General features: G+C 32.4%; 1 long non-coding RNA gene across 1 annotated transcript; it reads left to right on the top strand.

Moving 5' to 3' along the window:
• Positions 1–2,211: 2,211 nt before the first annotated feature.
• Positions 2,212–11,764, top strand: LOC111095559. Its single transcript, XR_005358284.1, has 3 exons — positions 2,212–2,318; positions 3,490–3,601; positions 11,622–11,764. It is a non-coding gene; the product is annotated as an uncharacterized LOC111095559 (long non-coding RNA).
• Positions 11,765–12,105: the final 341 nt, after the last annotated feature.

The following is a 12,105-nucleotide window of genomic DNA, read 5'->3' as shown; positions in this document are numbered from 1 at the left end:
GTCAGAAATGAATTACAATTGTGGTAAAGAAATCAAGGTAAAAGGAATTTCTCTGGGGAAAAGTGGCATGCAAAATAAAAGCATTAGTGTGACATACAGTTTACAGAAACTCTCTTTGTGGAGATTAAAGTTTATGTTTGTTGACAGTGCAACAGGAACATGTCACACAATATAGAAATGATCATGTCATAACCACTTCTTAGTTGATGGCTTGATTTTACATGCAGTGTTTGACATTAGATAAAATTCAACATGCATTTCCATCCACTGACATTAGCTGCAGCAAGTGCCTGCATGCATAGATGCAATTATTTAAGAACAAAACATTTTCTGCCATGAGGTATTTTATGCCATGAAACCATAAGGACTAGTACTTTCGCTCATACACTAGAATGACTAGGGAAAATGAACAGAAATTGAATTATTTATATTTTATTTTACAGACATCATTTATATCCATCTATGGAGCCTTGACATGGGCTTCATAGATTCTCAGAAAATTGAGACCTCCTGGCAAAATTAATAATTACATTAGTAATAATAGAATTAGTGGGAGTGATTATTATAATGTGCATTTATTTGGTGCTTATTTTGTGAAGAACGTTTTTTGTGTTACCTCCTTTAATTCTCATAACATTTACAGTTAGTAGTATGTCAATAATCTTTAAGAGGAAATGAAACGTAGAAAGGCTAGCTATACAAATGAATCAATACCCAGTGAGCAACAGATAAGAAAGAGAAGAGAGGCCCAAGTCATTGTGTACCAAAGATGTCACAAGTTAAGGTGTGATTCAGTTAGTCATTGCAACTTTAAGTCATTTCCCTTGGGTAGTGAGCTGTGTTTTACAAAGTTTGCAGAAAGAAATAATAAACTATCTAATGAGAGTCTTGATTTTAATCATTATAGCAATGCAGATTATTCTTTCGTGTATCTTTCTCTTGGGCTCTAGTTTCCTAATCATGTACATTAATACTAATGGAAATATAAGGGGTGCAGTTTTGATGAATATTAGGAAGTAGTAAAGTGTTTTACTATTCCACTCTCTTTGTATATTTTAAATTATATCACCATGCTTACCTTTCCAATATATATACTGCCATTTGCAGGAATATTTACAAACCTCAAGTGTTTGGGTAGTGGTATATTGGCAAAAGTTTGACAATTGGCTCTTCAGAAAAAAAAAAGTATGCATAGGTATGCATACATAAGTTTATTATAAGTTTTATAATGTACAGGACCCAATTTACAAAAAAAATATTGTAAATTCCACATGGTAAATTGATTCTTGAAAAATTTTTCCTTGATTTCTGCCAAACTCTTACATATCTAACTAATGGTTGCAATTAATTGATTAATGTAGTAGTTCTTTAACATTGGCTTTTATTCTTACTTTAATGAGTAAAATAGAAAACATGTATTTTGGAATTTCACTCAGTCATCAATGACTTGGCAATTTCTTTGCAGAATTGAATATTAGTTTTCAAATACCAAGAGAATATTTCCTCAGGTTTTGTGCTATTAACAATGTAATAGCTACAGATGTAACACTCTGAAATTTGTCTGCATTATTAACATTTTATAATTACTTTCTTAAGTCTAGACTAGGGGTCAGCCAAACAATAACCAAAAGGGTAAACCTGGCCCACTTCCTATTTTTGTAAATAAAGTTTGATTGGAATACTACCAAACCTAGTTGTTTATGTACCACTTATATCTGCTTTTATAGTGTATCAGCAGAGTTAAGTAGTTGTTACAAAAGTGTATATTATACAAAGCCTAAAATATTTACTGGCTAGCCCTATAGAGAAAACATTTACAGTCAAGAAATGGTAAATCAAGCCCTGATTTGTAGTGTTTGCCAATTTATTGTAACGTTTGCTATAGAATAAATATGTACACTTAAGCTCAATAACATAATAGTAAAATGTAGCAGTTAGGAAGTTGTGGATTGAATTGTTTTCCTAAAGAAAGATAATGTTAAAGTTGTAAAATTCCTGGTACTTATGAATATAACCTTATTTGGAAATAGGGTTTTTGCAATTTAAGATGAGGCCATACTGAGTTAGGGTGAGCCCTAAAAGCCAATGATCGATGTTCTTATAAAGAAGGACAAATACGAAAACATAGAAGAGACACAGGGAAGAAGGCCATGTGAAGACAGAGGCAAAGAATAGTTATGATGTCACAAACCAAGGAACATAAAAGGTTACCAATGACCACCAGAAGTTAGAAAAAGTGAGGAAGAATTCTTTCCCTGAACCTTCAGAGTGAGCATGAAAAGAACTTGGCTTTCGACTTCTAGCCTCCAGAAATTGTGGTAACTTTGTGGTCATTTGTTATGGCAAGCCTCAGAAATTAGTACAAAACTATTGAATTTTGAGTATTTATTACCTTTGTTTTACACAGAATCAATTTCATTTTAGGTTTATATAACTTAACTTTTAATGATGTCTTTGTTTAACAAAAATTTCACAAAATTTCTAAAAATTTCACAAAATCGAGAGCTAGCTTGGTCTTGTTTCAGTACATCACTCTTTTTTAAAAACTTTTTAACATATAATAGTGATAAGATTATATCTGTCTGTGAAGGAAAGAATAAATTCAGAGCCCAGGTTTGTATCCAGCCGTCCATGTTTCCAGAATGCCAATTTTGTAAAAGTGGGACATAGCAGCAAGAGATTTTAGGATACAAAAGTGTTGAATCTTGCTGTCGAAACTTTAACTTTTGGATCTGATTTGCCTGAAAGGAACTTAAGAGAAAACTCATGTTCTGGGCCCGAGGGTTGAGGTTTGATTTTAAATTCCACCTGATAGTGTTGCCTCAACTTCTGATATCTGCCCTATTTCAGTCAAGACTGGCTTAGGTACTATATTGGACCGAACCACAGGTGTGAATATCAGTTGGCTCCGTCTTGCACTGCAAAATGGAGAAGCAAAAGAAATAAAAGTTTAGAAATTTAGAAATTCCTCATATGAATTATTCTCTGCCTAATTATCTTATGTATTTCCAAAGCACGTTTTCCCCAAATTTGGGCTTAGTAGCATGTGTCTTTGTGGCCCATATCTCATCTATCTATATGTAAACACTTAATTTTAGTAGTACTTTGTGTTGTAACTATTGCCTCCCCTGCCAAAGGAATTCACATTCTGTCTCATTATATTAAGCCTGAAGAGTGAACTGTTAAACATTTTGCAATGGGAAGATATGTTTACTAATAGAATCATGTTAACCATAAAAATGCATTAGATATGAAGGTCAGTTGAGTAAAAATAAAAGTTCTTTATTATTAATTAAACAAAGGACACAAGACCTTCCTCTCACCTCTGTATCCTTTTCCATGCAGTGGTGAGAGAAGTTGGTATTTGCTGACACCTGCATTTGCCTGACAGATTTCTGGTTTCCTTCTTACTCCATAAGGTCAAGAGCACTATTTTAGATTCTGCCAGTAACCGTGAGGGATTCTAATCTATAGGTTATCTCTTTACAGGAAAATCATTTGGTATACTAAGTAATTGGACACTTGTCCTTGCTCTCCATTTCCCTGTTTAACCAACAATATTATGAGTTCACTATCATCATCTCCCAGATTGTTCTCCCAGGTTAGTTTGGACATTTAATGAAACACCCTCGGTTGCATAATTATTGTCTATAACATAGAGTCTGCACTGTCTTCATAATGAGAGATGCCTGTCTTGTAGTGCATATTGGATGTTGCTCTTCTGGTTGCTCAGTGATAGCAATGTTATAGTCCTAGATACCAGGCCCAAGTTAGTCAGAAATATTTGATGTGAAATTATATCATCTGTAAAATTGTGATGCACAAAATGAAAATGCTCTATCTCATGGGGTGAATAAAAGTATATCCCTAACACATAACATTTGACTTTTTTATGTTGACTTGAATTAATAAGAAATTAATAAGAAAAGTGCTAAATTACTCTGCCTCCAAGTTGTACAGCCAAAGCCCTGTTATGGAAAATGAAGCTGAGAGAGGCATCTTTTTCAGAACTGTTAACTGGTAATGTCACAGACTATTTCAAAAGTTGTTGAATAAACTGATTAGGGAAAAGTCTGTTTGAGCATTTTTTTCTATCTTTTAACCAAACTAGGAATAAAAGCAATAGTATTTTTATATCATGGGTATTTTGTGGTTATTTTGTTTTGTACAAACTGAAATTTAATAATGGCATTTATGTGAGAGCATTAAATTAGTTTCCATAGTTTAATTTCCATTAATTTTAGGACCTGTAGGAATAAATAAATGGGAAATTATGTACAGACATAAACACATACATACAGGCCCATACCCATTTTCACCCTTGCTCTAAAGATATATTTAATCAACTCTGTCAAACCTATATTCTTGCTTATGTTTGAAGCGCATTATCCATTTAATGTGCGGGTCATGACTTGTAGTCCGTTTCCCTTGTGTTCTCCATGTGGGAGGAGCTCGGAGGAAGGAAAGTGGCCACTTAATGAAGCTTATTCTCGTGTTCTTTGACATGATATGTTCCCCTTTTGAAAAACAACCATTGCTTCAGTGTGAAATAAAGAGTTTTAGAAAATAATATTTAAATTTCAGTAGGTTGGATATTAAAATATTCAAGACTCTTCAGGTCTAGGTTCAAATTAGATTCTTGTAAAGTAGTATGGTACTCCTAGGAGCTTATCCAAGAGAAATGAAAACACATGTCACCAAAAGTCTTGTACAAGGATAGTCATAGCAGCAAAACCCGGAAACAATCTTTCTGTCTATTGTCTAACTATATTATTTTTATATAATGAACTACTTCTGGAAATAAAAAAGGAACAAACTATATTGATTAATTTTAGAAACATTATGTGAAAAAATTCATACCTAAAATACTATGTATTCTATGCTTCCATAACTATAAAGTTATAAAGTAGGCAAAGCAAATCTATGATAATAGAAATCAGAAGAGTGGTTGCTTCCATCAAATTATTTGGTTTTTGCTATTGTAGGAGTTTCTTATATATTTTGCATATTAAAATTTCAAATACATCTCTTAGTAGATCTTTGGTTTGCAGATATTGTCTCCCATTCCATAGGTTGCCTTTTTGTTCTGTCGATTGTTCCCTCTCCTATGCAAGAGCTGTTTATTTTGATGTAGCCCGACTTGTCTATGTTTGCTTTTGTTGCCTGTGCTTTTGGTGTCATATCCAAGAAATCATTATAAAGACTAATGCCAAGAAAAATTTCTCTTATTTTTACTTTGAAGAATTTTACAGTTTCAGGTCATACATTTAGATCTTTCATTCATTTTGAGTTGATTTTTGAGTATGGTGTAAAGTAGGGGTGCAGTTTCATTTTTTTGTATGTGGATATCCAGTTTTCCTATACATTTGTTGAAGAGACTACCATTTCTCCATTCTGTGTTCTTGGCACTTTTGTCACAAATCAGTTCATCATATATGTGTTGGATTGTGTCTGAGCTCTCTACTCTGTTCTTTTGGTCTATATGTTTATCTTTATCCAATTACCATACTATTTTAATTACTGCAGCTTCATAATATATTTTGAATCAGGAAGTGTGATGCTTTACTCTTCTTTCTCAAGGTTACTTTGGTTATTCTGGATCTTTTGTGGTTACACATCAATTTTAGGATTTTTAAAATTTATGTACATTATGCCATTGAGATTTTGATGTGGTTAGCATTGAATCTGTAGGTTGCTTTGGATAGTATGGGCATTTTGACAATATTAATTCTTCCAATCTCTGAACATGGGATGTCTTTACATTTATTTGTGTCTTCATTCTTTTGTTGTCTTATAGTTTTCAGTGTACAAGTGTTTCACCTCAGTAGTTTATTAATAAGTATTTTATTCTTTTTTGTGCTATCATAAAAGAGCTTATTTTCTTAATTTTCTCTTCAGATAATTTATTGTTAATGTTAGAAATGCAAGTGAATATTGATTTTGTATCCTGTACTTTTATTGAATTTGTTAATTTTAATGGTTTTCTTTTGTGAAAGTTTTAATTTTTCTATATATAGAATCATGTTATCTTAAAAGAAAAGTAATGTTACTACTTCCTTCTTTATTTGATTTCCTTTTATTTCTTTTATTTTTTTAATTTTTTTTTTTTGCTTAACTGCCCTAGATAGGCAAAGGATTTGACATTTCTCCAAAGAAGACATACAAGTGTCAACAGGTATATAAAAGATGCTCAGCATTATTAATAATCATGGAAATACAAATATAAATTATAATGATAGCCATATTAACAGTTGTGAAGTGGTATATCATTATAAAAAATAGAGAAGTGTTGGCAAAAATGTGTAGACGTACATTGTGTACACTTGCATAGTCTTGATGGGAATATAAATTAGTATAACACCTATGAAAAACAATGTAAAGATTCATTAAAAATTAAAAATAAAACTTTATCATATTATCTAGAAATCTCACTTCTGGACATATATCCAAATAAATTGAAATCAGAATCTTGAAGAGATATCTGTACTATCATATACACTGCAACATTAGATATAAAAACAACTGAAATGTTCATCCATAGATGAATGGATAAAGAAAGTGTAGTACTACATAAAATGCAGTGTTAGTCAGCCTTAAAAAAGAAGGAAATCCTGCCATCTGTGACAATATGGATGAACCTGGATGACATTATGCCATGTAAAATAAGACTGTCACAGAAGGACAAATATTACATGTACCTAAAGTAACCAAACTCATTGAAGCAGAGAATATAGTGGTGGTTGCCAGGGGCTAGACAATGGGTGAAGAGGACAGTGTTCAATAGCTATAAAGTTTCAGTTATAAGTAAGATAACTTTCTTATCTCTAGTAAGTTCTAGCGATCTGCTATACAGCATGGTGCCTATAGCTAACAATATGGTATTTTGCACTTCAAAATTTGTTGAGAGAGTAGAACTTATGTTATATGTTTCTTATTACAAAGCAAAACAAAGGGACACAAGGAAACTTTGGGAAGTGTTAGATATGTCTATTACTTGATAGGGGTGATGGTATCATGGGTGCTTGCATAAGTTCAAACTCATCAAATTGTGTACATTAAGTATGTATGGTTCTTTGTATCAGTTTTAAATCAGTAAAATGTAAAAAAGAATTAAATAAAGAAAAAGAGTAGTTGCTTTGAGTAAGTGGAGGAGACTGGCTGGGAAGAGGCATAAGGAATCTTACTAGGATGACACGAATGCTGTATATCTTGAAGGTGGCATGTAGGTTACTGAGTGTACATATTTGTTAAAACTGATTGAGCTGTGTTCTTCAGACTTATGCACTTACACTGTGTAAATTATACCTCAATAAAAAATAACCAGGTGCTTTGGACAAAATATTGACTTATTAATAGCTACTTTCTATTCATCATGACTTGTCTTCTAATTCTCTGAATTTTTCACAGCACAATCTCATCTACTATATCATTTTATTCCATGGTTAAGAAATCATGGATATTATCTCTGTATTTATAAAAGAAACTATCTTTGAGGAGCCAGAGATGATTGCTCATATCATAAATTTCTAGCAGAACTAGAGATTAAATTATGATTCCTAGGTCTCTGATTTACACTTTAATCTAGACTGAATCTGCTAAAATGTATATACCTCAGGTATAAGTAAATGATAGGAATATAAGGAAGTGCTTTTTCTGTCTGACTCAACCCACAGCTCCTAGTTAAAACCTTGAAAACAAATGCAGCAGTGTCATAAAAGCTTGATTTAATTTATAGTCTGCTCAAGATGTGTACATTAATTTAATGACTGAAGAAGTTTTATTGAGTAAAAAGTATGCAAAATCTCTCTAAGCTAAGCTATTGAATGATCCCAGAAACAAAGTTAAGTGGATTAGTGGTGACTAACAATTTATTTTGTGCCTTTTGTGGGGAATATCATTCTTTTTCATTACTTGATTCAAAATCCTATATATGTATAATTTCTATGCTTTTTTAAAGTTTGGGTTTATATTTAAAATCTAAATGTAGAGTATTCCCTGAGTTGAGATGTAACTTAAGAAATATGTACAGGAGCTGTCCAAGGTATCCTCAAATAAAAATCTTGAATATGTATTCTGATGCACAGAGAAAGTTTATAAATGGCTATTCCTGCAACATAATAAATATAATACTTCTCCACAAAGATGAAGATATATAAATGCTGTTGGCTTTCTTCATACAAGAAGTCAACTCTAGTATGTTGATCAAAACTGTTAGGTCAAAAAATTTAAAGGAAAATATAGACTTACATTTCACTAGCTATTTGTTCTGTATGTCATAGTTTAAATAGAATCTAAAAGAACCACTTGATGGTTGAAATGTGTTGACTACAAACCATTTAACTCATTGTTTTGTGTCAATTTGACATTTTTTACTTTTAATGTGTTGAGTATTCCATGTGAATTAGGAAGTCTGCTAAGTACTTTACATGTACTGTGCCACTAACTTACAAATGCCCATAAGTTTAATATAAGTATTGTTCCAATGATTCACATAAGAATATTGAGTCTTTAAAAAGTTGCCAGTTAGTGCAAGTTAAACAGATGGTAAGCCGAAGGACCAGGTTTTATATCTAAGCAGTTTGATCTCAGAGCATTTATCCTGAAATATTATTTTATAGTATTCCTGAGCAGAAATGTTATACATACATAGAAAAATGGGAGGTATTTCCTGGGAGAATCTCTTTCCATCACTCCTTTTTAAAAAGGAGAAGAAATCAAAAGTTATCATACTTCACTCTGACTCCTAAAATACCATGAGCCCTGTTTCTGGTTGGAATTTGTTTCAGCACATGTTTGTAATAAGAGACACAAACTTAAATGCTGGCCTGGTCTTGGTAAGTAGCTAATAGAAGTAAAGCAGGCCAGGGCTCATATATGAAGAGATACTGCTATGGATATGTAGCCATGCACATGCTGTGTTAATCCCCTTAGTCACTTTTGTTAATCACAGGCTAGCAGAAACTATTCAAAATGGATGATGTATTAATATTGAGCATCTTTTCATGTTTGTTGACCATCTGTATATCTTCTTTGGAGAAAAATGTCTCTTCAGATTCTCTGTGATTGGATTGTTTGTTTTTTGGTGTTGAGTTGCATAAATTCTCTATATATTTGGTCATTAATCCCTCATCAGATATGTCATTTGCAAATATCTTCTGCCTTGCAGTAGGTATCTTGTCATTTTGTCCATGGTTTCTTTCACTGTGCAAACGTTTTTTATTTTGATGTAGCCCCAATACTTTATTTTTGCTTTTGTTTCCCTTGCCTTAGGAAAAATATCTAGAAAAATGTTTCTGTGGCCAGTGTCAGAGGGATTATTGCCTATGTTTTCTTCTAGGAGTCTCATGGTTTCAGATTTCACATTTAATCTGTAATCAATTTTGAGCTTATTTTTGTGGATAGTGTAAGAAAGTGGTTCAGTTTCACTCTTTCGCATGTAGCTGTCCAGGTGTCCAAGCACGATTTGTTGAAAAGACTTTTTCCCCATTGTATTGTTGAAGATTAATGACTTCCTCATTGTTGAAGAGTAATTGACTCTATAAGTGTAAGCTTATTTCTGGGTTCTGTTTTCTGTTCCATTAATTTATGTGTCTATTTTTGTACCAGTACCAAACTGTTTTTTTAGAACCGTTTTGTAGTATATCTTGAAGTCTGGGGTGGTGATACTTCTAGCTCTGTTCTTTCTCAAGATTGCTTTGACTCTTCAGGGTCTTTCATGGTTCCATACAAATTTTAGTTTTATCTGCTCTAATTCTGTGAAAAATGCTGTTGCTACTTTGATATAAACTGCATTAAATCTGTAAATTGCTTTAGGTAGTATGAATATTTTAATAATATTTCTTCCAGTCCATGAGCATGAAATATCTTTCAGTTTGTCTGTATTGTCTTTAATTTCTTGCATCAGTGTTTTACAGTTTTCAGAGTGCAGGTCTTTCACGTCCATGGTTACAAATACTCTGAGGTATTTTATTATTTTGGTCTAATTGTAAATGGGATTATTTTCTTAATTTATATTTTTGCTACTTCATTATTAGTGTATAGAAATGAATATATTTCTATATTAATTTTGTGTCATGTGACTTTATTAAATTGATTTATCAGTTACAGTTTTTTTGTGGAATCTGTACCACAATAACACCTTATACTTGTTAGAATAGTGGGAATCAAAAAGACAAAACATAATAAGTGTTAACAAGGATGTGGAGGATAGAGAAACCTTGTGAACTGTTGGTGGAAATTTAATTTGGTGCAGCCACTGCAGAAAGCAGTATCTAGATTCCTCAAACAGTTAAAAATAGAAATACTGTATGATCCAATAATACTAATGTGTATTTACCCAAACAAAACAAAAACAAAAAAAAAAAAAGAAAAAGGAAAACCAAAACAAAACAAAAGAAAACAAAACACTAATTCAAAAAGATATATACACACCTGCATTTATTGCAACATTATTTACAATCGTAAAAATATGGAAATAGCTTAAGGGTTCATTAATAGATGAATGGATAAAAATGTGTGAGATATATATATGTTATATATATACTGCACATATATATGTATGAATATTATTGAGTTATAAAAGAAAAATGAGACTTTGCCATTTGCAACAACACGAATAGAGAGCATAATGCTAAGTGAAATAAGTCAGAGAAAGACAAATGCCATGTAATTTCACTCACATTTGGAATTTAAGAAACAAAACAGACAAACAAAGAGACACAAAGCAGACTCTTAAATACAGAGAAAAAAACTGGTGGTTGCCAGAGGGGAGGTGGATAGAGATATGGGTGAAATAGATAAAGGGGATTAAGAGTTATGAACAAGTTATAAAATAAAAAGTTATGGAGATGAAAAGTACAATATAGGGAGTATAGTCAATAAGATTGTAACAATGTTGTTTGGTGAAATATGGGAACTGTATTTACCTTGGTGAGCACTGAGTAATGTACAGAATTGTTGAATCATTATGTTGTATACCTTAAACTAATATAACAGAGCATCCTAATCATACTTCAGTTAAAAAAGTGAAGTAAGCATCCTAATCATACTTCAGTTAAAAAAAAATGAAGTAAAGGAACTATTAATAGGCTTACATAGAGAAAATTCCAAACTTCATAAGTCATGAATAAATAGTATCCAAAAAAAACAAAAACAGAAGAATGGTTTGGCAAGCTTCTCAGAAGATTAAGGAGGAATAAACTTTTCTAGAAGCCCCAGAAACTACCTCCTTAGATCTCATTAGCCCATATTTGGTCACATATCCTTGAAGAAACACATTTCTGGCAAAATTGTGAGGGAGTCACTTTTCCTGGAGTCATAGCAGTTATGTGCAGTAGTGTAACTGAACCAATAAAGTTCAATCAGGAAAGAGAGAGGGGTATGTAGATCCACTGTCTCCTACACCCTTGCTTAGGTCCAGCCAATTATTATTGGGACTCAGGGGTCAGGTCTTTTGGTTTTCTTTTTCAGGAAAAACTGGAAATTTTAATATTTATGAGAATGACTTCTGTATTTTAAAATAATGTACAAAGAAAGAAGCATCTTCAGATAAGGTATACCCTAAAGGCTACAGTGACATCTGCTCTAGGTTGTGTTCTAAAATTTGGTGGTATTAACCCTAGATTGCTGAGAACCAGAAAACTATGAAGAGGCATTGTTTTATAAAGCATATTTAATTCATGAGATTGCCAAGGGAGGGATTCTCATGAAGCCAGAAATAGAACTGAACTAATACCTGGAGGAAATGACCAGAACGACTAGAAGGAATGAGGTAACTTGGGGAAAACTGACAATATCAACTTTTTTTTATATGATGCTTTTAAGTAAGCTATTTCCCCCCACTTGCTAGCATCATTCTGAATTTAACATAAATCCATAAAGTTCTGTAGAAACTGAAATCAATTCTTATGTCATTAGTCATTATCCCAAGTCAGTTTAACAATCCACAGTTCCAATGACCCATATGATCACTACTGGTCTTATTACCTCCTTCTATCATTTACTGAGCTCTTACTATCTGCCAGGCACTGCCCTAAGTTTAACACATATTAACTCATAAATCTTGTGAGAAGATCATTTTTCTCATTTTACAGATGACAGCACATA

This window comes from Canis lupus, chromosome 4, assembly GCF_011100685.1.
Source record: "Canis lupus familiaris isolate Mischka breed German Shepherd chromosome 4, alternate assembly UU_Cfam_GSD_1.0, whole genome shotgun sequence".
NCBI lineage: Eukaryota > Metazoa > Chordata > Mammalia > Carnivora > Canidae > Canis > Canis lupus.
Note: the sequence above shows the minus strand (reverse complement) of the source record. Positions and strands in the feature narration are given on the sequence as shown.